Here is a 27826-nt window from a genome sequence, read left to right on the forward strand (position 1 = left end):
TCGTTGTCCTTCCCTTCCTATAACTACCATCTTGACCTTTCGCTTTAAGCCCTCGTGTAAGAGCTGCCACCTTTGCTTGTTCCCATTTCTCACTGGTCATATTTCTGATGGAGGCTGTCAGAGTTACAGCTGCCTTCTCATTGACATATTTTTCTTGTCTATTCCACCAGGGTCTCTGATCTGGTTTTAGGGCACCCAGGTCTTAACCCTTCCTGAGCATCTTCATGATCAGTTTCTTTTTGCAATCCAATGCAATTTGTAACAACCACCCCTCGAGGCCTTTTTTGTTGTTGCCCTTAGATAGGGCCCATTCAGAATCCATTTTGGCCACCTTGGGCTTATGCTTCCTCTCGTGCCCCACTTTTCCACCATGATGTCCTGCTGTGTGGTTCAACCCCTCCTCGGTGTGGACAAGGTCTGTCAATTGTTCACTGAATTCAGCACAACTCCCTTCTCCCTCATTGTTCTTATTATATTGCCAAGAGTGATTCTGAGGTTTACTGTCTGCCTAAAGTGTGGTAAATATTGAACATAATTACGCGATTAGGGTCTACACAGCTGATCACTGACTGGTTTAATATTCTGCTCACAGAGCAGATTGTTGGAGGAGAAATATAAAAAAGGGGCTGAGAGACAATGAGTCGATATTTGTGGTGCCTGTTAAACTGTACAGTGAAATATTTACTTTGATTCATGGATTTGATAACAATGAGACATATTCTGTGATTATTAGAATACAGAATAACAAAATGTGACATTTTAAACTTCACTTAATAATAACTTGACATTCATTTTATATATCTACAGAGCTGAAAGTAGACTGATTATTAATGTGATCACAGCAAAAAAAATCATTAGGAGCTAACAATAATTAATAAAATAAGCAATATGATTATTTGCACTAATTCTTGTATTGAAAATCCAGCCTTGTTTAATGCTTCTAAAATACTACGCTAGTCATTGTAATTCAAGAATATAGTAACAATGATGTCAATTTAAAAAAGACTTTAATTTTAGCTTCACTGTGATAATGGACCAATGCAATAATTGGATGACTGCACTGTAAACTGTAAAGATATATAATATCGGCTCTGAGAAAAATAATTTGGTTTACAAGGGGTTCTGTACTCGGAATAATTAGAAATTAATTGTGATTATGAATTAGCCATTTAAAAGATCATTACTGTAATTGGCTAAAAATATTTACATTTTGCTAAGATAATTGGACCAAGGAGCATACAGGTTGAAAATGTGTTTATTCAACAGAATACACAAGAGATTGAGTTCCTGGGGGAAACTTTGTAAATATACAGCTCAAAGTAGCTTGAAAAATATATAGTAGCCAAATGATCATTGAATTGAGAAAGATTACATAGTTATAACTGACAGTTTAAAAGTCAAAGTATTTTAGCTACATGTTCATGTTCATAGAGGCAACATTTGGATCAAAGTTTAAACCTGGATGGACAGTCGGGGACAAAAGGATGCTGCTTTTTGTCATTTACATCAATAGTTTGACTGTGAATATTGGAGGTAGGTTTGCAGATGACATCAGAATAAGTGGCAGATTTTCATGTTGGAATTCTTGTCTGTTTAACTATAGTCTGTTCTGTTCTCAGTGTAAGAGGCTGCTCTTGTGCATGATGGGCTGTCACTAACCGTGTAACTTACCCGAGAGTCCTGGGATCAGGTTTCCTTTGCCTGCAAATCAGGTGGCCAGTAAACTATACACCGGCTTTTCTTTGGTGCAGCAGAGATTCATTTCTCAGTGAATAAGTGTTCGATCACAAAGTTATTTCACTCAGAACGGTTTCTAGCACACACCATCCACCAGTGTATCTGGAAAGTTTTTTTTTCTGAACAATTCCAATCTCTACCTGTCGATCTGACGGTACTTGTCAGTTTTATGAGAATTCAACCCTTTGTTGCCGAGCTATTTTTGTAAATGATTCGGTAAATCTATAGCTTCACTGTGGGGAGTCTGAAATCGTTATGAGCCAGTCTCCCCAGTTAGCCGCACTAACTTACCCCATCTCTCTGTATTATACTTTTTTTAGCATTATCTTAGCAGCAAATTCTTTCAGTAAAGTGACGAGGAGTGACTTTTTTTTCTGCTTAGCATTTTGATTTAAAACATAAGACGATGGTTTGTATTTGTGAGGGGGTGATATTGCTGTGTGCAATAGCCTGTCATTATTGGGATTATGTTCCCTAGAACACAGATTTCTCTTGTCTCCAAATTACACATGATGTTACTTGAGCACCTGGAAAAAGGATGTGTTCATTGCCTTGTGAATTCCATCAATGCACTTTGTGGAACCTTCTGAAGCCAGAGATACACAAATGTGTGCAGATTTGTTTTCCACACCTAAGGAAGCAATCATTAGCATTTGAGTGTTTGTAACACAGGGGCACCAGACTCATTCTTGCAACTGGAGATTTTGATGAGGTGCGACTGAGTAGGCTAGATCTGGATATCCTGTATTCTATGTGAATAAAGAGGTGTTCTCTTTGCACTGAATGTTATTACCAAAGACAGTGACAGGATACATGTTGGCAGCTATCTTTCCTGATAGGAATGTAGCATAATGGATCAGTCTGAAAGTGGTAGAATAGCCTGAGTGCCTGAGATAAGCAAAAATATCTTCACTCAAATACCTGTGAATCTGTGATCATTTCCACCTCAAGAAGTGGATCGCTGACTACATTCCAGAAAATGGTTTGCAATGTTTGTGATGCTAAGGGGATCAAAAAACATTGCAAAAACTGGATGAGTGCTGAGAAGTCAACAATGATGTGACTCAAATGAAGTGTGGATGCTGGCAAATTGAAACAAAACAGAAAATGCTGCAGAAACCTCGCCGATCTGGCAGCACATGTGGACAGAGAAACGGAGTTCAAGTTTCAGGTCTGATGTGACTCTCCTTTGGAACAAACAATGTTGTTAAACTGTAAGTCAGGCTCTAGGTGTGAAATAATGTAAATCTGACTCAGTCTCTGAAGAAGGGCTGAGGCCTGAACCGTCAGCCTTCCTGCTCCTCTGATGCTGCTTGGCCTGCTGTGTTCATCCAGCTCTACACCTTGTTATCTCTATCTCTGTTTCTCTGAAAAAGAACTTCAATCTTCCCGTTTGTTTGATCGTGGCACTGAGAGTGCACTACTGAAACAGAAAGGACGCTTTCTGTGTCTCGGTGATGTCTGGGTATAAATTAGTGTCTGTTGTTCATCACTGAGACTGGAGGGGAGTTCTGATACACTGGAATCTTCAAAAAAAAACAGAATTTTCAACTGAAGATCAGGAAGACTTTGTCCTGCGCAGGGAATCAGGGCACGATCACTGATCCTCACTGACCATGACAGGACTCAAACCTAGAGGTTATTTTTGTGATTAACACAGTCAGATGTGCTCGACTGTACTCAAACAGTCCTGTCTTTCCCCACACCCCAGCTTCATGACTCTGAGTAAGAGGATCTCAATGTAGACACATTCTCTCTATATGGGACAAACAAGCATAGATCCACTATCCACATTTTCCCTCAGAACACATTCCTGACAAAATATTTAGTTATAGTGAAGTCTAGACTGCTTGAGGTGCTGTCACTGTTCTCACAGAAGTAATTGAACTGTGTTGTCTGGATTGTTCATTTTAATCATTTGTGGATGTGCCTGTAGTTTTCATTTCAAGTGGGAGCTGGAATGTATCAGTCCTTGGAGGTGTTTGAGGAAACATGTCACTGCTTTCAGGGAGCTCCTCGGGAAATGTATCAGTGTTTTCTCGGGGTGTGGGGGGGGAATGTCAGTGTTTATGGGGACGATCAAAATGTGCCTGGGGAAAGGTGCCAGTGTTTATTAAGATTCTCCAGTGAGTGTAGGAGCATTTAGTGTCTGTGGGGAATGAGTATCGGATTCTGGTTTGCAGAACTTTCCTGATGTCGAAGCGGCTCCCAAGCCTGTGATTCTGTACACTGGATTTATTTATGGGGATGTGAATGAGGAGACTTTAGACAGGTATTTAAGGGCAAAGGAATCTCTATTTAGTAGCATAAAGGTAAGTCAGTAAATTCTATGAAGTTAATACAATATACTATGGAAAGAGACCACCACTATTAGACATTATTTACTGACACAGAAAACAAGCATTTACACTGTCTGCCTGCAGTCCTCCCAATAGGGTCCCAATGCACTGCCACCGATGTTGGAATTTGGGATCTCAGGGTTTATGCTCCCATCCCAGAATGCGATTTTTGAAGTCCCAGTGGTCCTTCTGGATTATCACACCTAGAGCCTGGATGAAGACTTGGGACTGTGTGGGTTTGTAAGTTTGGGTTGAGTCAGCTGATGCGCAAAGGTGTGTTTTGGTGAGTAGCCGTTTCTCTTCACCTTTTAGGTTTTCACCTCAGGTTGTGACTGAGGACTCGTGGCTTCGGTGAAGTCAATGATTGCTTGTGCTAGTCAGTGTCTGTCTGGTTTGGATGGCCTGGGTCAGGTTTTTGCTGAAGGTGTTCTCGGTTCAGAAAGTTTGGATCCCGTGTTCGGAAGCTCTTTGTTCAGTTTCCTCCTCCCATAGATCGGGGCTGGCAGTTATACTGACTGAGAGTCCCATTATCTTCACACCAGATCAGTAGTTTTCACTCTGCTCTTGATGTTATTTTCTGAGGTTCATTTAGCTTTCCGATGGTTAGTGTGTGTGAATGGATTTCAATGTCAAGTATCTCTGTAGGCTCTGTACCGTCTGTGCTGCATAGCCCGAGGTGTAAAAGCTGTCTTGGATCAGTTCCTTTTGGATCAGGGTCTGTTGGTTTTGGTTAATTGTCCTTTAAGTGAGGAGGTGCAACATGGGATTCCAGGCCGAACAATAATTTTCCGATGAAGGGTCTAGGCCTGAAATGTCAGTTTTCCTGCTCCTTAAATGCTGCTTGGCCTGCTGTGTTCATCCAGCTCCACACCTTGTTATCTCAATAAACCCACACAGCAATCTCCGTTCCCAGGCATGATTATTGTGTTGTGTATTTCTCGCAGATTCAGTCCAACTGTCTCTTCGAAAAGTTTGGAAGTGTAGGATTCTGCCCAAAAATGCAGGATTGGTCGAAATGTTTTACTATTGGCGATTTTTTTTTTTTTTCTTGTTTTTCTGGGTCCTGCTTGAATCAGTACATGTGCAGGTTTCCCAGTGAGTGTGTCAGTATTCACAGTGAGCCTGTGGTTAATGAGTCAGTATCTATAGACTTTTTCCTGTGATTGTGTGGGATGCTATTTACAGAATGATCACTTGGAACTATCTCAGTAACCCAGGGAGTTGCTGGGGAGTTTGTCCTCACTGCAGTGAGTGAACGGTATTTAAGGTATCCTTGGGGAGTGTGACAGTATTGGCAATGTGTCTGGGGTATTCATTCAATACATACAGTGGGTCCAGAGGGACTTTGTCGTTATTTACTTGGGGGTCCCTGGTAGTGTATCACTATTTACAAGGGGGTGTTCGGGGAGATTCTGATGTTAATACAGTATCCCTGGGGAGTGTGTCAGTACTTACAGGGAATTGTTACAGCGTTTTGATGGATCCCATGCAGAGGAGATTGAGGACAAGTTTAAAAGTCCTGAGCGGGATTGATAAAGTGAATGGCAGATTGCAATTCAAGAGGGTGGGGATTTCAAGGCTGGGTCATACTTATTAGGGGAGAGGAGAAAGATTTTAATAAACGCATGGAATTTTATTTTTGTTTACACAGGGTTCATGTATGGGATGGCCTTCCAGAGGAAGTACTGGGTGTGGGTACAGTTACAGCAACAGCATTTAAAAGGCAGTTGGGTAAGTACATGAATAAGAAATATTCAGAGGGGCATGTCCCACCTTCCTGTGCTTGGCCCCAGTTCAGTTTGGGTTTGTGGTCGGCATGGACTGGTTGGACTGAAGGATCTGATTCTAGGCGATGAGGCTCTGTATCTCAAAAAGCAGTATCCACAGGGAATCCAGGATGAGTGTGTTAATATTTACAGGGGTCCAGAGGGGATCCATCAGTATTTACAGCATGTCCTAGGGAGGATTTTCAGCTTGTCCTGGGTGTTTCTGGGGAGGGCACTAATATTTAAAGGGCATTCCTGAGAGGTGTGACGGACTTTTACAGGAAATCCCATGAGAGTGCATCAATATTTACGACAAATCCATTGGGAGTGTGTTAACAATTTCTGGGAACCTGACTGGGAGTGTTTCAGTATTTACAGGAGGGACTGGGGAGTGAATAATGTTGACCGGGAATTCGTGCACGATGTGTTAGTATGTTGAGGGGTCTCTGGGCAGTATATCAGTATCTGCAACGAATCCAGAGGGAACGTGTCAATAATTACTGGGTGTTCCAGAGGGAATACAACAGTCTGTACGGTGCATCTCCAGGGAAGTCTGTCAGCATTTACAGCCGGTCTAGGGTGACTCTGGTGATAACACGGTGTGAGGCTGGATGAACACAGCAGGCCAAGCAGCATCCGAGGAGCAGGAAAGCTTGACGTTTCAGGTTGGGACCCTTCTTCTGATGTTGTTTACTTGAGTTTAGTGGGACTGTCGGTATTTACAGGGGATCTTTTTGTGTGTGTCAGTATTTTAAAAAGTGTTCCAGTGTAATGACTTAGAGTTCACAAGGAATCACCAAGAAGTGTCAGTTTGAAGAGGGTTCTCACAAGGAAATTGTTAGTATTTGCCAGGATTCTCACGGTGTATTTCACAGAATGTTGTTGACAGTGTGTCATCATTTACAAAAGATGGTGTCCATGCTTACATGGGTCTGAGGTGGTGTGTCTGTGTAATAGACTTCTACAGAGAGACCACAGTGAGTCTCCAGTGACTGACGGTAATTTTCAGGTGTGTCCAAGGACAGTTTCAGGAATCTGTGCCTTTGGGAGTGTGTTTATAATTATAAAGGATATGTGGGGTAATGAGTCAGTGTGTATAGAGATTCCCCAGTGAGCATGTTCGTATTTACACAGTGGGTGCAGGTGCAGCAGGGGTTGAAGAAGGCAAATGGTATGTTGGCCTTAATAGGGAGAGGATTCAGGGAGATCTTGCTGTATTTGTGCAGGGCCACTGTGAGACTGTATCTGGAGTATTATGTACAGTTTTGGCTTCTGTTATCTGAAGAAGGATGTTCTGACCATAGAGGCAATGCTTACCAGACTGATACCAGGTTGGACTGACACATATGAAGAGATGTTGGATTGATTAGGCGGGTATTCAATGTAGTTTATGAAAATGAGGGTGGATCTCATGAAAATGTATAAAATTCTAACAGGTCTAGACGTAATAACAGTCAGAGCAATATTCCCGATGACTAAAGAATCTGGAAGCAGGGCTTACAGTCTGAGGACACAGCATAGGCCACTTAGAACTGAAATGAGGAAAAATGTCTTTGCCAGAGATTTTTTTTATCACTCATGCATGGGATGAAGACGTCTCTGGCTAGGCAGCATTTATTGCTCATCCGTAATTGCCCAGAGGGCAGTTAAGAGTCAACCACATTGTTGTGGCTGTGGAATTACGTGTAGGCCAGCATAAGTAAGGATGGCAGTGTCCTTCCCTGAAGGACATTAATGAACCTGATGGGTTTTTTCAATGATCAACACTGTATTCATGGTCATTATTAAACCCCAAATTCCAGGTATTTGTTGAATTCAAATTCCACCCTGTGCCACGGTGGGATTTGAATCCAGGTCCCCAGAACCCATATTCTCCAGAATATTATCTGGGTCTGTTGTTTAATAGTCCAGTAATAATGCCACTAGGCCATCGCCTCTGAGTCTGTGAAATTCACTGCCACAGAAAGTGGTTGAGGCCAAACCATTCAATGTTTCCAAGAAGAAGTTTAATCGAATGATGGGAATAAAGAGAGCACATGATATAGGGAGTCAGCTAGATCAGAGGACTGAGTTTGAGAACCAGCCATGGTCATAGTTATTGGTAGCACAAGTTTGATTGGGCAGATATCTTCTACTTTTGTTCCTCATTCATATTTATGTTCTTATGTATGTTTTAGGGGCCCCACTGAGCAGGCCAGGATGTAAAAGGGACCATGGGGAATGTGTTAGTATTTACGGTGGGTCCCATGGTGTCCTGGGGATTGCATCAGTTTTTACTGTGGGTCTCAGGTTGTGTGTTGGTGTTTCCAGTGGGTTCTGGGGGTCCTGGGGATTTCATCAATATTTATGGCGGGTTCCAGGGGATGCATCGGTCTTTCGTGGGTATGTACAGATTGTAGCACCGTACTGGATGAACTGAAGCTGTTTCCACTTTTACAAGGGTCTCAGCTCGTGGTAGGTGGGTGTAGTGTGTGACTTTAAAAAGGTTATTTTGTCATTTTATTTTTTGAAGATTGCTTGTAAAGGCAGAAATGGGAAGTGTTCAGGGGTTTTAGGAGGCCTTTGGGTTTTTTGTTTTAAAAGCAACTTAACAATGGAAGGGGAGTGGCCAGTTCAGGCTCTCTAGTTATATTTCAGCTGTAGCAGCCATGAGACTTGTGTGTCCAGAAGGTTTGCAAGCTTCAATAAATAATTCCTAACTGGCTTTCCCGGAAATCTGTCTCTGGATGTTGTTCCCTCCTGCCTTTAAGAATCTGTGTTTGAAATTACCTTTTAGCCAATGGGTGTGTTTATGGGATGTAACAAGATTGGAACAGTTAATTCGTAATAGTTACTGTATTGGGTGTGTTAGGCTTTCCAATATTTTGTTATTCTAAATTCCACTTTCTTCTGTTCATGTTTTAATTGTCGTGTTTAAATAAATGTGTTTTGCTTCAAACCAAGTGCATCATACCTGGAACACCCACATGACATCTGCCTCTTAAAATAAGAAAGTTAGGGTCGAAAGGTAAGTGTGGAGTTGGAAGAACCCAGCAGGTCAGGCAATATCAGAGGAGCAGAAAAGTTGGCATTTCAGGTTGGAATAACGGGAATTGCAAATGCTGGAGAATCCAAGATAACCAAGTGTGGGGCTGGATGAACATAGCAGGCCAAGCAGCATCTTAGGAGCACAGAAGCTGATGTTTTGGGCCTCGACCCTTCATCAGAAACGGCCCCTTTTCTGATGAAGTTTCTCGGCCCGAAACGTCAGCTTTTGTGCTCCTAAGATGCTGCTTGGCCTGCTGTGTTTATCCAGCCCCACACTTTGTTATCTTTCAGGTCTGGACCCTTCTGACTATCTCAAAATTAGGGTCTGGGCTACTTTGTTAAAATCTTGAGGCAATTCCCGCCTGGCCCATAACAGATTGGGCGCTCTTGCCGCAATAATTCTACAATTCCACTTTGGGTTTAGGGTTAATTGACTCCAAGGTGGTGAGTGGTAGTTGTTAGTGTCTTTTGGTTCGGGTGTTGCATTCCCTTGGTTTAAACAGGGCGTGCCTTGTGTAGGAATGGCTCTTTCAGTCGTCATTCAGATTTCTGGAGGTGGAAGCATTGACTTCGGAGTCTTTGCAAAAAGTGACCACAGCAAAGCTGTTGGAATTGGCAGACAGGCTGGAGTTGGGCTTACCGCCGTCTGTGAGGAAGGGAAAGGGATTGACAACACTCTTGGGAAATGGCTAGGATTCAGTTGCAGATGAAGCAGCTTGGACAGGAAAAGGAACTCAAACAGCCTGGATTCTGGTTAAAAGCAGAGGAAGGAGGAAAGAAAAGAATCCCCCTAGCAGATAATGTGGATAGTCAAAATATCTTTCTCCAGTGAAAAAAAAATGTCAAATACTTGGGTGCCCGGCATGGAGGAAATTTCAAATGAGATCTGTGGGGCGCATGAATGAAGTTGTGTGGGATTGAGACAAATGCAATAAACAGGCAGAGGATCAAGGGATATGGACAATGTGCAGGCAGATGGCATTAGTTTAGAATAACATTGTGGTAGGCACAGCCATGGTAGCCTGAAGGGCCTGGTGCTGAGTTATACTGTTTTATTTTTAATGCCGTTGGAAAAAAAAACACTAAGAATCTCAGATATTTCATTATATTTCTCCCTCCTTCTTCTAAATGACAATGCGACAAGCTCAGACGACTTAACCTCTCCTCATTAGAAAATCCCTCCATTCCCAAGATAAGCCCAGTGAACCTTATCTGGCCATTCGCTAATTCAAGGATATCTTTCCAAAGGGCTGTCATACTGTTCATAATATTCTTGGTATAGTTTGACACAACTTATTTATTTTAGCAAGGACTCCCTATTTTTAAACTTCATTCCCTTTTTAATAATTGTCAGAATTTGATTTGCGTTCTGTTACCTGCTGAACCTGTAAGCGCCCTTTTTCAGATTGCTACTTATAAATTCCCGAAAAGCTTTGTGCAGTCAATCTGAAGCCAACACTGAGCCTGACAGTAAGTTAGAAATGTACTGGACTGTCATATAAAGAATATGACAATAAACAAGAATTGCACCCTTTGAAACAACAGAAGATACATGAGTTTATGAAAGGGAATTTTTTGATGATCCTGTTCGATTTCATTTTTTTTAGGTGTGGCTATCAATTGTAGAATAAGTAAGGGGAGGGAGGGGATTGGCATTAGGGAGATATGGTTAACTTGAATTTTCAAAATCATTTTGACGAGTTTGAACAGGGGCTGGAGAGTATGTAGGGAGTGAATAGGGCCTCTTCAAGATCAACAAAGCCATTATATGTGGGATAACTAGAGATCGATACAATCCTAAACAAGTATTCCACTTCAGTATTTACTGTGGAGAAAAACATAGCACCTCAGGAACTTGGTGAAATAAATTGTGATGACTAGAAAAGAGTCCACAATTGAGAGCATGAGGTGTTAGGAGTCTTAAAATGCACAAAGGCAGCTAAATCCTCAGGCCTTGATCAGGTTTATCCCAGGACATTGTGGAAGGCTAGGTAAGAAATTGAGCTGCTCCAGCAAGATATTTATATCATCAACAGCCATGGTGAGATGTCAGAAGACTGGAGGGTGGGTAATGTTGTTGCATCACTCAAGGGGCTGCAAGGCAAAGCCTGGAAACTACAAACAAGTGACACTGACGTCAGTGGTGGGTAGTTTGTTGGGGGAGATCCTGAGAGACTGGCTCTTCATGCATTTGGAAAGGCAAAGATTGATTAGGGCTCGTCAGCACGCCTTTGTGTGTGGAAAATCATGGCTCAGAAAGTTGATTGATTTTGCTTTGAGGAGGTAGCCAGGAGATAGATGAAGGCAGAGTGGTACTTGGTTCTCAGCAAGTTTAGATCACATGGTGTTCTATGAAAGCTTGCCAGTTGTGTACAAGATTGGCTTGACAGTGGGTGCTGGCAGAGATTTGTTCTTCCTGGAGGCCTATGCGTGTGCCACCAAGTTCGGTTATGTTATGTGTCATTTATATTGATGATTTGAATGAGAATATAGGAGTCATGTTTAGTAAGTTTGTGGGTGACAGTAAAATTGGTGGTATCATGGACAGTGAAGGAGGTTATCTAAGAATTCAGTGAGATCATAATCTATCAGGTTGATTGGATGAGGAATAGCAGATGGAGATTGAGGTGGATAAATGTGAAGTGTTTAATCTTGCAAAAACAAACCAGTGCAGAACACAAACAGCTAATGTTCAGGCCCCAGATGGTGTTGTCAAGCAGGGAGACTTAGGGGCACAGATACATAGTTCCCTGAAAGCGGTGTCACAGATGGGGTGATGAAGGTGACATTTGGCATGCTTGCTTTCATTGGCCAGAGCATTGGGAATAGGAGATTGGGATGTCATGCTGTGGCTGTACAGGATATTCATGAGGCCACCAGAAAAGCATTCTTTTTTATCAGGAAAAACTTAACTGGTTCACTTGTGTCCTTTAGTGAAGGTCATCTGACATTCTTAGCTGCTCTAGCCGACATGTGATTTCAGACCCACAGCAACATGGCTGACTCTGAGCTGTGCTGTGGCAGTTAGTGTTGGGCTATGATTGCTCGACCAGTTGGTGACGTCCTCATGCCATGAATGATTTAAATAAAAGTACATATTTCCCTCCCTACCTCTACAGACACCTCCAGATCTGCAATTCCTCCTGGATTTGTAACATTGTTCAGGCCCTTGCCACTTTCTGTAACACACTCATCACATCCAGTACCTTCAACTTTCCCTGTTCCGATCATCTCAATAAATCCTGACAATGTTTCATGTTCCTAATACATTCCTCTGCTAGGAAATCCCTTTAACACCTGCATCCATACTTTGGTAATAAAATGTGAGGCTGGATGAACACAGCAGGCCAAGCAGCATCTCAGGAGCACAAAAGCTGACGTTTCGGGCCTAGCCCGAAACGTCAGCTTTTGTGCTCCTGAGATGCTGCTTGGCCTGCTGTGTTCATCCAGCCTCACATTTTATTATCTTGGAATTCTCCAGCATCTGCAGTTCCCATTATCTCCATACTTTGGTAGCTGTCTTTTTCTGAACAGTCTCTTTCTTCTGATTTTGTTCTGTTTATTTTGTCGTCTTCTAGGGCTCTTTCAATTGAATATATTCCTTTACACCCTGAGTGAGACACAGCTAGGAATTTCTTGCTGAGCTTTTGTCAATGGAATGCCCTTTTTGTTGGATATTTTACAATGTTCTTTCAAATGTTTTCCACTGTTCATTTGCATTTCAGTTAGTTTACTCTGTCTACACTGGTCACTTCCCCTCTCAATGTCATACAGTTGGCTTTGTTTCCGTTTCTAATTGTTGCTTGTTCTTTGTCTGGTCACATTAAAACTTCATTATACCTTTGAATTCCACTTTTTTCATAATTTCCCTTTGGATCTCTGTGTGACATGACTCATTTATTCAGCTTCATCACACAACAGTCGACCTGGGATAGTTCCATCCCTAGCCAGTTGCACAACATGTTCAAAGAAACACTGACAAAAATATTCTCCAAGCTCCTTTTCGAATGCCACCATTTTATTGCACATACTTTGAACATTCCAAAAAGTAACATTATCATGTACTTTATACTACAATTTCCTGTCACAAACTGATGTATGGTTTCTGTGAAGCTCTGTGCTTCCTGTCCCTTTCTGCTTGTCTTCAGCCACATCACCATGCTGTTCCAATCACATTTTCTGTTTGGATTTGGACATCTCCTTTCCCCTGAACCCTGTCCCTGCATCCTCTCTGTATGATTGGCCAGGACACTGGTCCCAGCACGGTTCCAGTTATTATTTATTCACTCATGAAATGTGGGTGTCTCTGGCTGGCCAACGTTTATTACCCACCCCGAGCTACCCTTGAACTGAATGGCTTGCTGTGCCATTTCAGTGGGTAGTTGTGAGTCAACCATGTTCCTGTGGGTCTGAAATCACATGTAGGCCTGACCAAGTGAGGGTGGCAGATTTTCTCCCCTAATTACAGTCAGACTCAATCACACGTCATCATGGGAGGCCTACTTTCAGCTTTGAGATACTGTACCTTCCGAAGACGACAGAGGAAGTTCACAGTTATCAATCCAGGCCTGTGCTGTCTTTGTGAGGATCAGCCCAACAGAAGTGAAAGCAAATCTCCCACGATAGGACGGTAATGCTGTCTCTGATCTTCCTGTTCTGTGCCTTCCCTCCATGACTGTGTCTGTGTCATGTCTTGTGGACCAGTGTCTTCAATCATTCTAACTCCTATTTCTGTCACCACCTCTCCTCTCTGCAATCCCTCCATAAATTTGAAACATATTCCAATCCTGACCACCATCCTGATCTCTGTAAATTGCTTCAGTCTGTGCAATATGCCTTATCTCGGGAGTCTCCTCCTCCAGTAACTGGAGTCATCGAGTTGTGAAGCACGGAAAGAGACCCTTTGGCCCAACTTGTTCATGCTGACCGGGTTTCCCAAACTGAACAAGTCACATTTGTCTGCGTTTGGCCTGCATCCTTACAAACCTTTCCTGTCTGTGTACCTGCCCCAATGTCTCTTCACTGTTGTGATTGTACTTACCTCCACCACCTCCTCTGGCACCTCGTTCCATATTTGCACGATTCTCTGTGTGGGAAACGTTACCCCTCGGGTCTGTTTTAAAACTTTCCCCTCTCACTTCAAGCCGATACTCTGTACTTTTGGACTCCCCTACCCTGGGAGCAAAGACCTTGTCTATTCACCATTTATATGCAGTTCAGGCATTCATGAACCTCAAATGTCACTCCACAGCCTCTCTGCTTGAGGGACATATCTGTGCTCCCACAAATTCAGCCCTGGTTTCCTCAATGTCCTCAGATACACTTCATCAAGCTTTTCTTGACCTCCAACAGCACTCTTCTGTCGTGTGGACTCTTTTCAAGACATCGCTCTTTATTTCCCTGAATTTACTAGTCCTTCCGTCTAGATAAGGCAGAGGGTGGTGGGTGCCTGGAACGTGTTGCCAGCGGAGGTGGTGGACGCAAACACGTTAGCACCTTTTAAGATATATTTGGACAGGTACATGGATGGGCAGGAAGCAAATGGACACAGACCGTTAGAAAATAGATGACAGGTTAGACCGAGGATCTTGATCGGCGCAGGCTTGGAAGGCCGAAGGGCCTGTTCCTGTGCTGTAGGTTTCTTTGTTTCTTTGTTTGTTTCTGCACAGTAAGTACTGATGAGAAACTGTTTAGGATCTCAAACACCTTGCTTCTCCATATCTGTTCTGGGACCTGTGCACTTTATGAATGATTTGAGTGAGTAAGTGGAAGTGTGGGTTAGTCAGTCTGTCGATGATATGAAGGTTGGTGGAGTTGTGGACAGCATCGAGGGCTGTTGGAGGTTGTAACAGGACATTGACAGGATGCAGAGCTGGAGAAAGAAGTAGCAGATGGGCTTCAATCCAGAAAAGTACAAAGTGATTCATTTTTAAGGTCGAATTTGAATGCAGAGTGCAGAATACAGGCCAAATGGCAGGATTCTTGGCAGTGTGGGGGCATAGAGGGATCTTGGGGTCCACGTCCATAGATTCCCCCAAAGCGGCTACCCAAGTTGATAAGGTTGTAAAGGTGGCATAGAGAGTGTTGGCTTTCATTGAGCTTAAGAGCCGTGACGTTATGCTGCAGGTCGATAAAACTCTGGTTAGACCACGCTTGGAATATGGTGTTCAGTTCCGGTCACCTCATCAGTTGAAAGGTGTAGAAGCTTCAGAGAGGGTGCAGAAGAGAATTCGGCATTCTGCCTGGACTGGGGGCCAGGTCTCCCGAGGAAGGATTGATGGAGCTAGGGCTTTTTTCATTGGCGTGAAGAAGGATGAGAGTTGACTTGATAGAAGTGTGCAAGATGATGAAAGGCAAGAGAGAATGGATAGTCAGGCTTTTTCCCAAGGCAGAAATGACTATTATGAGGGGGCATGATTTTAAGGTGATTGGAGGAAGGTACAGGGGAGATGTCAGAGGTAGATTCTTCACACAGTGTGTGGTGGGCGTGTACAATGCGCTGGCAATGGTCGTGGAGTCAGATAATTTAGAGACTGTTCGGCAACTCCTCCCATCGAAGCGCTTCACACTTTGGCAGTACCAGTCTAGGTTTGGAAAATTCAGAATCCCTGACCATTACACCCTTATTATTCTCACAATTATCTAAGATCTCTCAACATATTTGCTCCTCAATTTCTCACCGACTGTTGGGGGCCTGTAGGACAATTGCATCAAAGCGACCACCCATTCTAATTTTTCTGTTTTGCTAGTGTAACGACGCTGGGCAAACCCCAGGAATATTCTCTAAGCACAGTCATCATGTTTTCCTGATTCCTCCTATCTTGCCTCCTCTTCTATCCTTCCTGTAGCACCTGTCCCCTGTAGCATTGAGCTGCTTGTCCTTTCTTTCCCTCAGCTGTGTTTCTGTAATATGTTTGATATCCCAGTCCCATGCCCCCATCCATGCCCTTAGTTGATCTGCCTGACCTGTCAGGTCCATTGTGTTGATATAAATGCAGTTTAATTCATCAATTTTCCCTCATATCCTGCCCTGCTCTTCCCTACCTTGTCTATTTAAATTGTTATGTTGAACATCTGTGCCAGCCTCTCTTTTTTGCCTCACTGCTGTTTAGGGTCCCACACCCCTGACAGACTGGTTTAAATACTTTCAATGCCTCAAACAATTCACGTTGCCAGAACATGTGATTTCCCCCCCCCCCCCCCCCCCCCCCGCCCCGTACAGGTGCTTTCACACCACCACCACCACCCCCCCCCCCCCCCCCACCGTCTATCTGTGCTGACACCTTCAGTGATCTCTGGACTTTTGTTTTTCAGTATTCTGTGTGTACCTACTGCCCATTATGTATGTCCTTCACTGCCCATACCTCCTACAGTGTATTACCTCACGCTTCTTAGAAGTAATGTCCATCTACCATTACTGTGCTCAGTTTATCAGTTGATCAATATCAGACTGTAGTCAGAGACCATTCACCTCACTATGGACAACACCCCCAACTTTTGTCTGAACACGTTCTAGATCCTCCGCATCCTAACTGAAATCCACGGCTACAACATGTTTCTCCTTTGTGAGCACAGATAAGTGTTCATTCAAGACCTCACTTACTTCTGACTCTATGACAATTTGCCCCATTGGTTTCTAACAGGCTCCACTCTCCTTGGTTTTTTTTTACTCATACGTATAAAACACCTTGTGGCTTTTTTCCTGAACAGTACCTGCCAAAGACATTTCATGGCCATGGTTTACTCTCCAATTTTAAGGACCTCCTTTTGTAAAGTATAATTTTGAAGGGCTTTACCCTTTTTCGTTGTGCTGTATTTTCTTTATGAAACTCATGATATTGCTGCCTTTGTCGTTCATGCTCATTCATCCTCATGTCATTCATTCATGGAACACAGTGACCCTGGATTCTCATTGTATCTCTTGAAAATAGTCTCACTTTCCAAAATAAAATCACTGCAAGCAGTTCCTCCCCCAGTCTATATGTGCCAGCTCCTGCCTCGTGTGTGATAATGTCGAGTGATAGAAGTGGTGTAATGATAGGTGGTTTTCCTCAAATTTAGACACATAGAACATAGAACATAGAACATAGAACATAGAACATAGAACATAGAACATAGAACATAGAACATAGAACATAGAACATAGAACATAGAACATAGAACATAGAACATAGAACATAGAACATAGAACATAGAACATAGAACATAGAACATAGAACATCACAGGCCCTTCAGCCCACAATGTTGTGCCGACCATTGATCCTCATGTATGCACCCTCAAATTTCTGTGACCATATACATGTCCAGCAGTCTCTTAAATGACCCCAATGACCTTGCTTCCACAACTGCTGCTGGCAACGCATTCCATGCTCTCTCAACTCTCTGCGTAAAGAACCTGCCTCTGACATCCCCTCTATACTTTCCACCAACCAGCTTAAAACTATGACCCCTCGTGCTAGCCACTTCTGCCCTGGGAAATAGTCTCTGGCTATCAACTCTATCTATGCCTCTCATTATCTTGTATACCTCAATTAGGTCCCCTCTCCTCCTCCTTTTCTCCAATGAAAAGAGACCGAGCTCAGTCAACCTCTCTTCATAAGATAAGCCCTCCAGTCCAGGCAGCATCCTGGTAAACCTCCTCTGAACCCTCTCCAAAGCATCCACATCTTTCCTATAATAGGGCGCCCAGAACTGGACGCAGTATTCCAAGTGCGGTCTAACCAAAGTTTTATAGAGCTGCAACAAGATCTCACGACTCTTAAACTCAATCCCCCGTTAATGAAAGCCAAAACACCATATGCTTTCTTAACAACCCTATCCACTTGGGTGGCCATTTTAAGGGATCTATGTATCTGCACACCAAGATCCCTCTGTTCCTCCACGCTGCCAAGAATCCTTTCCTTAATCCTGTACTCAGCTTTCAAATTCGACCTTCCAAAATGCATCACCTCGCATTTATCCAGGTTGAACTCCATCTGCCACCTCTCAGCCCATCTCTGCATCCTGTCAATGTCCCGCTGCAGCCTACAACAGCCCTCTACACTGTCAACGACACCTCCGACCTTTGTGTCGTCTGCAAACTTGCTGACCCATCCTTCAATTCCCTCGTCCAAGTCATTAATAAAAATTACAAACAGTAGAGGCCCAAGGACAGAGCCCTGTGGAACCCCACTCACCACTGACTTCCAGGCAGAATATTTTCCTTCTACTACCACTCGCTGTCTTCTGTTGGCCAGCCAATTCTGTATCCAAGCAGCTAAGTTCCCCTGTATCCCATTCCTCCTGACCTTCTGAATGAGCCTACCATGGGGAACCTTATCAAATGCCTTACTGAAGTCCATATACACCACATCCACAGCTCGACCCTCATCAACCTTTCTAGTCACATCCTTAAAAAACTCTAAGGTTTGTAAGGCATGACCTACCCCCCTCAAAGTCGTGTTGACTGTATTTGATCAAGCCATGCTCCTCCAGATGGTCATAAATCTTATCCCTCAGAATCCTTTCTAACACCTTGCAGACGACAGACGTGAGACTTACCGGTCTATAATTGCCGGGGATTTCCCTATTTCCTTTCTTGAAGAGAGGAATTACATTTGCCTCTCTCCAGTCCTCAGGTACGACTCCAGTGGAGAGCGAGGATGCAAAGATCTTCGCAAGTGGCGAAGCAATTGCATTTCTCGCTTCCCAAAGCAGCCGAGGACAAATCTGATCCGGGCCTGGCGACTTGTCAATCTTAATGTTTGACAAAATTTTCAGCACGTCAGCTTTGTCTGTCTCTATCCATTCCAGCATGCACACCTGCTCTTCAAAGGTTTCATTCACTACAAAGTTCGTTTCTTTCGTACAGACAGAAGCAAAAAACTCATTTAGGGCTTCCCCTACCTCCTCAGGCTCCACACACAAGTTCCCTATGCTATCCCTGATCGGCCCTACTCTTTCTTTGACCATTCTCTTATTCCTCACGCAAGTGTAAAATGCCTGTGTTTTCCCGGATTCCTTCTGCCAAGCCTTTCTCGTGCCCCCTCCTGGCTCTCCTCAGACCATTTTTGAGCTCCTTCCTTGCCTGCATGTAATCCTCTCTAGCTGAACGTGACCCTAGCTTCCTCCACCTTATGTAAGCTACCTTCTTCCTTTTCACTAGAAGCTCCACCGCTCTTGTCATCCAAGGTTCCTTAATCTTACCCCTTGCCTGTCTCAGAGGGACATATTTACTCATCACTCCCAACAACTGTTCCTTAAACCGTCTCCACATGTCTATAGTTCCCTTACCATGGAACAACTGCTCCCAGTCCATGCTTCCTAACTCATGTCTAATCGCATCATAGTTTCCTCTTCACCAATTAAATATCCTCCCATTCTGCCTTTTCCTCTCCTTCTCCATAGCTATGTAGAATGTGAGGCAGTTATGGTCACTATCACCAAAATGCTCTCCCACCACAAGATCTGATACCTGCCCCGGCTCGTTTCCGAGCACCAAGTCTAGAATGGCCTCTCCCCTCGTCGGCCTGTCAACGTACTGCGTTAGGAAACCCTCCTGAACACACCTTACAAAAACAGCTCCATTCAAATCTTCTGCTCGAAGGAGGTTCCAATCAATATTAGGAAAGTTAAAGTCACCCATTACAACAACCCTACTGCGTGCACACTTTTCCAAAATCTGTCGACCTATGCTTTCTTCTGCACTATCCTTTTTGCTTTCCATAATGACATTCAAACTTCGAGTTATTATCTCTATCCCCAAAAAATTGGAGGTAGGAGGAAACTTTATTTGACTTTTCAGATCCATTTTAACAGGGTCCCACTGAAGAAGCAAATCAGCATATTTGACCACATGGACTTGGAAGTGATGTGCTGGCATGTGTTGAGAATTGTTTAACAGACAGAAAAGCACATGCTAATAAATTGTTGATTTGTGAATTTGCAGGTTGTACTTTGTGAATTTGAGGAAGGATTCATGTTTGGGTTCCAGCTATTCGTAATCTCTTGACCAATGAGATGTACAGATCAAAACTAATGTTTCTGTGTTTATTGATGGCCAAACCATAGATGGGATTGTGAGCTGTGCAGAGAATGCAAAGAGGATGAAGGGAGACATGAATTGTCTGAGTTTTGGCACACATTCATGCATGTGATGTGGACACAAGTGGCTTGGCCAACGTTTACTTCCCATCTCTAATTGCCTGGAGAAGGTGGTGGTGCTTCTGAGCAATGTTAACTTTGATTTCTTTTCACATGTTGAGCTTTTCCAGAAACTTCTGTTTTTATTTGTGAGCTGCCTTGATTGACCCACTGCAATCCGTTGGGAGTGCAGACAGCCATAGGGCTGGGAGGAAGGAGCATGGCTTGGAGGAGCCCTTGGAAATACTGCTCATGTCATACACCTGTTGTTTTTCTTCCAGGCTGTTTGTGGTCTTGTGAAAAGCTGCAGCTGCTGAACCTTGTAGATTGTAGCCACTGCTGTCATGGTGTGTTACGCATGAAGTGAGTAAATATCATTGCAAACATGAGACTGCTTTGTGCTGGATAGTGTCAAGCTCATTGAGTATTGTTGGAGCTGCATTCACCCAGGCAGGGGGAGAATATTCTTTGACATTGACCTGTGCACTGTAGATGGGCAGCATACGTTCTATGAAATGTTGTTTCTAAAATTCCTTTTCGTTGCAAAATATCAGTCCTGTGTTTGGGAAGATTTATTTTATCCTGTGAATGATGAATGGCCAGTTCGGTACACGGAGCAGTCTGTTATTTTCTTGTGGATTGTGAGTGCCCAGGTCTCTGCTTGTTCAGTTGTGATTGTTTTCATTCTGTGGACTGCCAGCAGTTGTTCAAGTGCGAAGTGTTACTTTTTTTTGAAAGAAGTTTTTGGAGAGCAAACAGTTCACTTCCTGAGCGGAACAAGTTTTTTTTAGTCCTGTACGCTGATTTTTCGCTCTTGTGTGTCTGCAGACTGCATATGGTCAGTCCTGCGTGAGGACTTGTTTCCAATCTGTGGACTGCCATTGGTCAGTCCTGTGTTGTAAACTGCTATTGTGTGTATCCGAGCCTTTGGCATTGATACTTAACTTGTCATTGTCTACAGAAATAGTGCCAGATGACTGGAGGATAGCAAATGTGGTTCCCCAGTTCAAGAAGGGGAGTTGAGACAACCCTGGTAATTATAGACCAGTGAGCCTTACCTCAGTTGTTGGTAAAGTGTTGGAAAAGGTTATAAGGGATATGATTTATAATCATCTAGAAAAGAATAAATTGATTAGGGATAGTCAGTATGGTTTTGTGAAGGGAAGGTCGTGCCTCACAAACCTTGTTGAGTTCTTTTGAGAAGGTGACCAAACAGTTAGATGAGGGTAAACCGGTTGATGTGGTGTATATGGATTTCAGCAAGGCGTTCGATAAGGTTCCACACAATAGGCTATTGTACAAAATGCGGAGGAATGGAATTGTGGGAGATTTAGCAGTTTGGATCAGAAATTGGCTTGCTGAAAGAAGCCAGAGGGTGGTAGTTGATGGGAAATGTTCATCCTGGAGACCAGTTACGAGTGGTGTACCGCAAGGGTCCGTGTTGGGTCCACTGCTGTTTGTCATTTTTATAAATGACCTGGATGAGGGCGTAGAAGGATGGGTTTGTAAATTTGCAGACAACACTAAGGTCAGTGGAGTTGTGGATAGTGACGAAGGATGCTGCAGGTTGCAGAGAGACATAGATAAGCGGCAGAGCTGGGCTGAGAGGTGGCAAATGGAGTTTAATGCAGACAAATGTGAGGTGATGTACTTTGGTAGGAGTAACCGGAAGGCAAAGTACAGGGCTAATGGTAAGATCTTAGTAGTATAGATGAGCAGAGAGATCTCGGTGTCCATGTACACAGATCCTTGAAAGTTGTCACCCAGGTTGACAGGGCTGTTAAGAAGGCATATAGTGTTTTAGCTTTTATTAATAGAGGGATCGAGTTCCGGAACCAAGAGGTTATGGTGAAGTGGTACAAAACTCTGGTGCGGCCGCACTTGGAGTATTGTGTACAGTTCTGGTCACTGCGTTATAAGAAGGATGTGGAAGCTTTGGAAAGGGTGCAGAGGAGATTTCCTAGGATGTTGCCTGGTCTGGAGGGAAGGTCTTATGAGGAAAGGCTGAGGGACTTGAGGCTGTTTTCATGAGAGAAGAAGGTTGAGAGGTGACCTAATTGAAACATAAAATAATCAGAGGGTTAGATAGCGTGAATAGGGAGAGCTTTTTTCCTAGGATGGTGATGGCGAGCACGAGGGGGCATAGCTTTAAATTGAGGGGTGAAAGATATAGGATAGACGCCAGAGGTAGTTTCTTTACTCTGAGTAGTAAGGGAATGGAACGCTTTGCCTGCAATGGTAGTAGATTTGCCAACTTTAGGTACATTTAAGTCGTCATTGGATAAGCATATGGACGTACATGGAATAGTGTAGGTTAGACGGGCTTGAGATCGGTATGACAGGTCGGCACAACATCGAGGTCCGCAGGGCCTGTACTGTGCTGTTATGTTCTATATAACTGCACCGAGGCCGGTATGCCATTACTAAGTCACCCTTTATTCGCTCCTGCACAGAACTTTGCCTATGCCCAGCCAGCTCTGTCATTCTCCAGCACTCAGGAGATTATAAAAGTGCTGTTTTCTTTTTGCTATCTTTTTTTCTTTTTTTAATTTCTTTTTTTCTTCTTTGTTTGTTTTCTTCTTTGTTTGTTTTCCCCAACACTGCAGAAGTGTGGAGTGGGTTCACACCAACAACTTGTGTTTCACTAATTGTGTCTAGGGTTTGGGTTTAATCCCTGGATTTTGAATGGTTAGGTGGATCAATTGAGCTGGTTCTCAATCGGTGACCTGAGAATGGTCAATACTGTCTGGGAAACTTTTATTTATCTTGCGGACTGTAAGCAGGTAGTTTTCTGTATGGCATTGGTTAATCCTACACATTGTAAATGGTCAGTTCTGCCTGTAGAGCTTGTTTTTATTCTGTGAACTGTGGTCATTTCTGTTTGAAGGCTGCAATTGACCTTGTGGACTCTGGTCAGTTGTGTGTGCAGAGCTGGTTTTAATTTCTCTGCGGGGAACTGAGTTTATTCTTTGTTATTTTTAATGGCTAGACATGTCTCTGTGTGTGCGCATCTGTATGTCTCTCGTTTCTGAAGAGCTCAATTCTCTACACAGATGCTGCCAACCTACGTACTTTGTGCACCAACTTCTGTTCTGTTTCAGATCTTCAGATTTCACAGTTCTTTGTTTAATTTTCAAGCTTTAATTTCACCTGTTAGGGTATAGGGCATACAACAGTCATGAACCAGAACAGGTCCTTCAGCCCATCATTTCTGCGATGACCATGATACTATTTGAAACTAATGCTATCTGGCTGCACATAATCCATATCCCGCTCTTCCCTGCCCATTGATGTATCTGTCCAAATGTCTCTTAAACATTGCTCTCATCTCTGCTTTGACCAAATACCCTGGCAATCTGTTCCAGGCACTTACTCACCTCTGTAAAAACTCTCATGTCAGCTTTAAACTTTCCCCACTCAGCCTAAACTTATGACCGTTGTATTTGATATTTTTCACCTGAGGGAAGAGACTCCGATTATTCACTATCCTTGCTTCTCAGTTTTATATATTTCAACAAGTTGCCCGCTCAGCCACTGACCCTCAAGCAGAAACAATCCAAGTCTGTCCACCCTGTTCTTTTCGCTCATACATTCTCACCCATTTAACATCTCGTTAAGCTCTTCTTCCCTCCTCTTTAAATCCTCCCCATCCTTTCACGCCTGCGTCACGGTAATTCTGTGTGGACTGCTGGTTCATATGTTGTGAATTACAAATTGTGCATGATCTGTGGGGAGCTTTTATTTATCCTGTGGACTTCAAATGGCCACTTATTTATGATCTAATTTTCATCAAATGAATTGTAAATAGTCAGTGTTGTGTGGAGAGCAGGTTTTATGCTGTGGTGTTTTGAGTAGTAAGATCTCACACAACTGACATGAATGTGGAGCTGATCTTTATTGTGATTATTCGTATGTGTGGTCTTTGTGTGCTCGGTGAATGTTCCATTTTTGCATTTGTGTTGGCACCTCCTCCTCAAATAACAAACACACCCTCATTACTGTGACTTCATCCAGTCCCTACAGCATTCCTTATGTCTGTAAATGACAGAAGCCCTAACATCCTCCTGTTGTGACATCTCCTCACAATATCGAACCTGTTTCATCGCCACCTGCCCTGTTGGTCTCTGGTATATCTCATACCGCTTTGACAGTTTCCATTTTTGAAGCCTGTTATGGATTACACAACGTGCTTTGCAGTTGTAATGGTCTCCATGTTCTGTAACACTCCATATCACCTCAACCAACTCCATTATGGGGTCGGCCACAGTCTAGGGATAATACCACTGGGCTGTTCATCCAGAGACATAGATAATGTTCTGGGGACCTGGGCAGATTGTGGAATTAGAATTCAATAAAAATAATCATAAATGGTATGTCCGTTGTTGATCATCTTTTTGTAAAAGAAAAAGTAATCTCAACTCAATCACGAATGCCCTTTGGGGAACAGCATCTGAACAGACCTGGCTGACATGTGACTGCAGACCCACAACAAAATGGCTGACTCTTAACTCAAAAGTGCAATAGGCACTGAATACTGGCCCATCCAGTGATAGCCGAGTCCCAGGAATGAAGAAATAAAAGGGTGTATTTCCCTCCACACCCTTTGCAAACAGTGCAGCAATTCGTACTGGGTTTGTGACATTGTTCAGGGCCTTGCCACACTCTGCAACGCTCTCACTACCTTCAACACTCCTTGATCCTGTCATCTCACGGAACCCCAACAATGATCCACTTCCTATCACGTTCCTCCTGTGAAGAGACCCCTTACAATCTGTTTAACACCGACTTCTATACTTTGGTAGTCTGCTGTCATTTTTTGAACCACATTGTTCCTCTTCAGAATTTTAGGGTATTTTTTGGTTGTCTTCTCGGCCTGTATTAATTGCATCTGATCATTTACTCCGAGTGACATGCACATAGGAATTTCTTGCTGAGGTTTTGCCTGTTTCAGTGGAATATCTTTTTAATATTTTACACTGTTCCTTCAAATGTTTTTCTGTGTTCATTTGCAGCCATACATTACAGTCTCTTTACACTGTTTAACTTGGCTGGTTCCCCCCCACAAAACTCATGTAATTGGCCTTGTTTCTTTTTGTTTGTAATTTGTATGATCACTTCAAAACTTCATACTTCCTTTGAATTCCACTTTTTCACTATTTCCCTGAGGATCTCTCGGTGTGACATTATCATGAAGTTGAGTAAATGAGTACAGCAGTCGATCTGGGACAGCTACGTCCCTAGCCTGTTGCACAATGTGTTATTCAAAGGAACGCCGACAAAAACAATCTCCAAGCTCCCCTTCGAATGACACTATCTTACTGCATATACCTTGCCCTTCCCAAAAGGAACATTGTAAGGTACATTTCACCAAAATTCCCCAACACATACCAATTCACAAATGTACAGTTTTGTTGCTTCCTGTCCCGATCTGCTTGTCTTCACCAACATCACCGTGCTGCTATAATTCTTCAGCTTTTGCTTTGGTCTGGGAATCTCCTTTCACCTGACCCCAGTCTCAGCATCCTCTCTGTCAGTTTACAGGCCTGTCCATAAACCTGCCGACTTGATTGACCAGGACAGTGGTTCCAGTTATTATTTATTCACTCGTGAGATGTGCGTGTCTCTGCCTGGAGAGCACTTATTACCCGGCCTAAACTGCTTTGAACTGAATGAAATGGCACAGCAAGCCAGAAGGTAGTTGAGGGTCTGCCACATGCCTGTGGGTCTGACCTGACCAAGTGAGAATGGCAGACTTCTTTCCCTAATTACTGAGCCAAACTCGTTCACTACTGTCATGGGAGGCCTACTTTAAGCATTTTTGCACCATGCCTTCCAAAGATAGCGTAGGAAGTTCACAGTTATCATTGCAGGCCTGTGCTGTCTTTGTGAGGATCAACATAAAAGTGAAAACAAATCTCCAACAAGAGGGTGGTAATGCTGCCTCTGATCTTTCTGCTCTGTTTTCCTCCTCCATGACTGTGTCCATGTGGTCAAATGTAGACTCTTGTGGACCACAGTCTTCAACTGTTCCAACTCCTCTAACTGCTCCTATTTCTGTAACCACCTCCCTGCTCAACAGTCCCTCCATACACTTGAAATATACTCCAATCCTGACTACCATCCCTATCTCTATAACTTGCTTCAATGTCTGCAACTTGCTCGTCTTAGTCGTCTCTTTCTCCAGTAATTGGAGTCATAGAATTTTGCAGCACAGAAACAGACTGTGACCCAATTCATCCATAAGGCCCAGGCTTCCGGAACGGAATAAGTCACATTTGCCTGAGTATGGCCCATATCCTTTCAAAACTTTGCTGTCTATGTACCTGCCCCATTATCTTTTCAATGTTGTAGCTTTCTCTGGCAGCTCGTTCCATATATGCACCATTCACTGTGTGGCAAATGTTACCTCTCATGTCTCCTTAAACCTTCCCCCCTCACCTCAAACCTATGGCCTCTAGCTTTGGACGCCCCTACCCTGGGGGAGAGACGTTGGCTATTCATCTTATTGATGCTCCTCATTAATTAACTTGTAAAAGGTCACCCCACAACCTCCTGTGCTTGAGTGAAATATCTCTGCTCGGGGTCCAACAGATTCGTCCCTGGTTCCCCAAAAGACATCAGGTACATTTGATCAAGCTTTTTAAGACATCCAACATCACTGTTCTGTTGTGTAGACTCTTTTCAGGATATTACTCTTTATTTCCCTGAATTTACTGGTTTTTCCCCACAGTGAGGACTGATATGAAATACTGTTTAGCGTCTCACCCATCTCCTGTGGTTGCCCATGTTGGTGGCCTCTTTGATCTGTATGAATCCCCATTTTCTGCCCAGTCGCTCTTTTGCCCTTAATATCCTTATTGAATCTCTTTGGATTCTCCTTAACCTTATCGGCCAAAGTTATCTCATGCCCCATCTTTGCTGTCCCGATTTCCTTCATAAAGTTTATTCCAACACTCCCATAGTCCTCGAGGGATTCATTTGATCCAGCAATGTCCCATTTTTCTTGATCAGAGCCTCTATATCATGAGTCATTCAGAGTTTCCTACTTCTGTCAGCATCGTCCATCACACTAACAGAAATATGCCGGCTCTGACCTCTCATTTTTGAAAGCTTCCAACTTGCCAGATGCCCCTGCAAATAGCCTCCCCAACCGTCTTTTGAAAAATCCTGTCAAATACCATCATAATTGCTCTTGACGTACTTTACAACTTTATTTTGTGGACCAGGCCAATCTTTTTCCATAGCAATTTTCAAACTAATAAAATTGTGATCTCTTTGCCAAAGTGCTGCCTCAATACCACATCAGTCCCTTGCCCGACCTTGTTTCGCACGTGGAGGTCAGGGTCTGCCCCTTCAGTCGGGCTGTCTACGTATTGTTTGAGGGAGTTATTTTTAAACACACTTAACAAATTCCTCCCATTGAAAGTGCATAACACTGTGCGGTATCAGTCTCTGTTTGGAAAATTATAATTCCCTACCATTACACCCCGATTGTTCTGATAGATAGCTCAGACCTCTGAACATATTTGCTCTTCAATTTCTCACCAATTGTTGGGTTGTCCAATTATATCAAAGCAATCGCCCACTCTTATTTCTCAGTCCCACAAAAATAGTTTTGCTGGGCAAACTCCAGGAATATTCTCCCTAAACGCTGCCGTCATGTTTCTCCAATTCAAAAATACCTCTTCCCCTCCTAACTTGCCTCTCCTTCGAACCTTCCTGTAGTGTCTGTACCCTGGTACATTGAGCTGCTCGCCCTTTCTTTCCCTCAGCTGTTTTTTTTTTCTGTAATACGTTAGCTGTCCCAATCCCATGTCGTCCTCCGTGCTCCGAGTT

General features: G+C 43.3%; 1 long non-coding RNA gene across 1 annotated transcript in view; it reads left to right on the forward strand.

Annotated features, from left to right (window-relative positions):
* The window catches only part of LOC132210219 (uncharacterized), a 91521-nt gene that overhangs the window by 9173 nt on the left and 54522 nt on the right, over positions 1-27826 (forward strand). The window contains exon 2 of the long non-coding RNA XR_009446449.1: positions 5728-5807. This is a non-coding gene — a long non-coding RNA (uncharacterized LOC132210219). The remainder of the gene's footprint in view (positions 1-5727; positions 5808-27826) is intronic.

Source organism: Stegostoma tigrinum, chromosome 11 (genome assembly GCF_030684315.1).
Source record: "Stegostoma tigrinum isolate sSteTig4 chromosome 11, sSteTig4.hap1, whole genome shotgun sequence".
NCBI lineage: Eukaryota > Metazoa > Chordata > Chondrichthyes > Orectolobiformes > Stegostomatidae > Stegostoma > Stegostoma tigrinum.